Genomic DNA, 2,500 nt, shown 5'->3' on the forward strand with positions numbered 1-2,500 from the left:
GTAACCCGCAGGTTGCCGATTCTTCAAAGCTAGGAATCGTTGGAATCGAATCCGAACCCAATAAACTTTACTGTTGTGGGTTCTCTCCGGAAAGTCCACGATTTCTTCTGGTGGTTTCACCCCCTGGACAAATACAATTACTTACGGCAAGTAGTGAGTAATTCCGTTGAGTCCGACTTGTAGACAAATACACGATTACTTCAAGTGAGAAGCAATAACTGGTCGACAAGCAATGACTTCAGGCGAAAAGCAACCTCTTCCGATGAGTACAGCACTTTGCTAATTACCGATTGCCTGGTCGGCTCTGAACAGCTACAGGATTCGATAAAAATCCCCGATTTTGAAGCACGGCCAGGAACCAACATTTTAAAAAATCTCTAAAATAAAATAGAACATTCTAATAAATAAAGTAATTGGTAACTGTTGATTTGAATAAAAGAGAGTCGGAACTTTTTTTGTAGCACTAATCGTGAGACTCGATTCTTCGCCCTTCTCGAGAACCCAGTAGAACTGGTTCCATTTATTGGTCTCCACTATTCAAGATTTAAGGTATTTTTTCGCCGTTCTCGGCAAGTCAAAGAATTCTCAGCTCATTTTCCCCAACCTGTCTTCGAATTAAAACAGTAATTAAAATATTTACATTCTTTGAGGTATATACGCCAGTACTGAGTACATGATGGTGGCGAGAGTAGACTAATAAGAAGAGCCAGCAAAATTTAAAACAAATACCTCTAAACTAAGACTAAGACATATTCACCAGTCGCACCTTGAACAACTCAAGGGCCAATGACTCTCGCATATGAAAGTGCAACAAATGGTTTTATATATTTTTAAAACCCCACAACACCAAAAACCCAAACAGTAAACCCCCTAAAAAGAAAAGCAACCTCTAACAAGAGGCAAATTGTTAAGAAATAGTTCACAAAAGTACCAGAAAATGCTTTCTATGAAAAATTATATTTATTATTTTCCCTTTCCCAACGTTGTTAGCACTCAAAACTAATTTCAAATTCAGGTTGATCATTATTTCTTGTGAAACAAATTTCCTTAGCAAGGCCAGCCGGATAGCGGCGAAGGTCAAAACTATTGTTGTGCAATCTCTTCTCTCTGTCTGTTGACGAGAGATACGTATTCCCCCCCCCCATCTCTCTCACTCTCTCTCTCTCTCTCTCTCTCTCTCTCTCTCTCTCTCTCTCTCTCTCTCCACGCTCTTTATTTCTCTCCCTTTCTCTCCCCCCTCTCCATCTGTCTATCTATCTCTCTCTTCCTCTCTCACCTTTCTCTGGAGGCTCTCGTGGCCTAGAAGTTAAGGTGTTCACCTCTCATTCAAAGGTCCAGGGTCCGAATCAGGGTACCCACCGAAAACATTTTCTACTCTAAAATTGTCTCCTTTCACCTCCTTTCCTGCTCTCTAGCAATGTTCTGTTGTCTGCTTTCGTCTCCTCTTTCTGCCCCCACCCCGTCACCTCCTCTGCCCCACTCCTCTGGGCTCCTGACTCTTTCTGTAGGCTGTCCACTGCTACTCCTAGGCTCCTTCTTACTGCTGTCTTTCAGCCACATTCCTGATCTTCTGGTAGGAAAGATCTACACATTGCCTTCTCGGACAAGGGCGAAAAATCTCGGAGAGGCCTTGTTCAAGTTGCGCACATTAAAGATCCCTTGGTGGTCTAAAATCGATAAGAATAGGCTTCGGCCGCCACCCGTGAAAATTCAAAATTTTCTACCAACTGAAAAAGTATAATAAGCCCCCGCGCTCATACGACCTTATGTAGTTGCGAGCGCCGTAAAACACCGACCCCTCCCCCCCAAAAAACCCCTATCTCCCCCTCTCCCTCTCTTTTCTCTTACTCTCTGTCTCTGTCTCTTTCCCTTTATCTTTCTGTTTTTCTCCTCTCTCTCCCACTCTCTCCCCTCTCCCTCTTTCTCGATCTCTCTCTCCTCTCTCTTCTCTCCCTTTCTCTCTCTTTCTCTCTCTCTCTCTCTCTCTCTCTCTCTCTCTCCCTCTCTCTCTCCCTCCCCCTTCTCCCCCCATCTCCTCCCTCTCTCACTGCGACATTTTCGAGACACTTGATAAAGTAAGACAAAGATAACAGATGACATTGTGGACACTCAGAAAAACTACCCTCCCCCTTCCCCCCTCCACCAACAAATAAACTAAAGGCTACATAAAGACAGCAGAAAGAAAGAGGAGAGGAATACATGTAAAAAGTTGACCGTAAGTAACAATATTCTGTCAACGTTTCAGGATGATGCACTGTGTTAGTGATGTTCGAACGAGTATTGGACGAACGTCTAAAAACTCACGCTTCGTCTCCAAGTGATTTTTCACAATTTATTTCAGACAGATACGCGAATTCTCCAGCAGAATCGTGTTCACTGTTTCGTACATTCTACTGGACTTAAACTGTTCATTGCTGGGAAAAGGCATGTATTGACATATTATTATATAAGGGGCATCGTGGTGAAATCAGGTGCTGGAAAAAAAAATGAAACCAAAGAA

This window comes from Aplysia californica, unplaced genomic scaffold (genome assembly GCF_000002075.1).
Source record: "Aplysia californica isolate F4 #8 unplaced genomic scaffold, AplCal3.0 scaffold00278, whole genome shotgun sequence".
NCBI classification, from domain to species: domain Eukaryota; kingdom Metazoa; phylum Mollusca; class Gastropoda; order Aplysiida; family Aplysiidae; genus Aplysia; species Aplysia californica.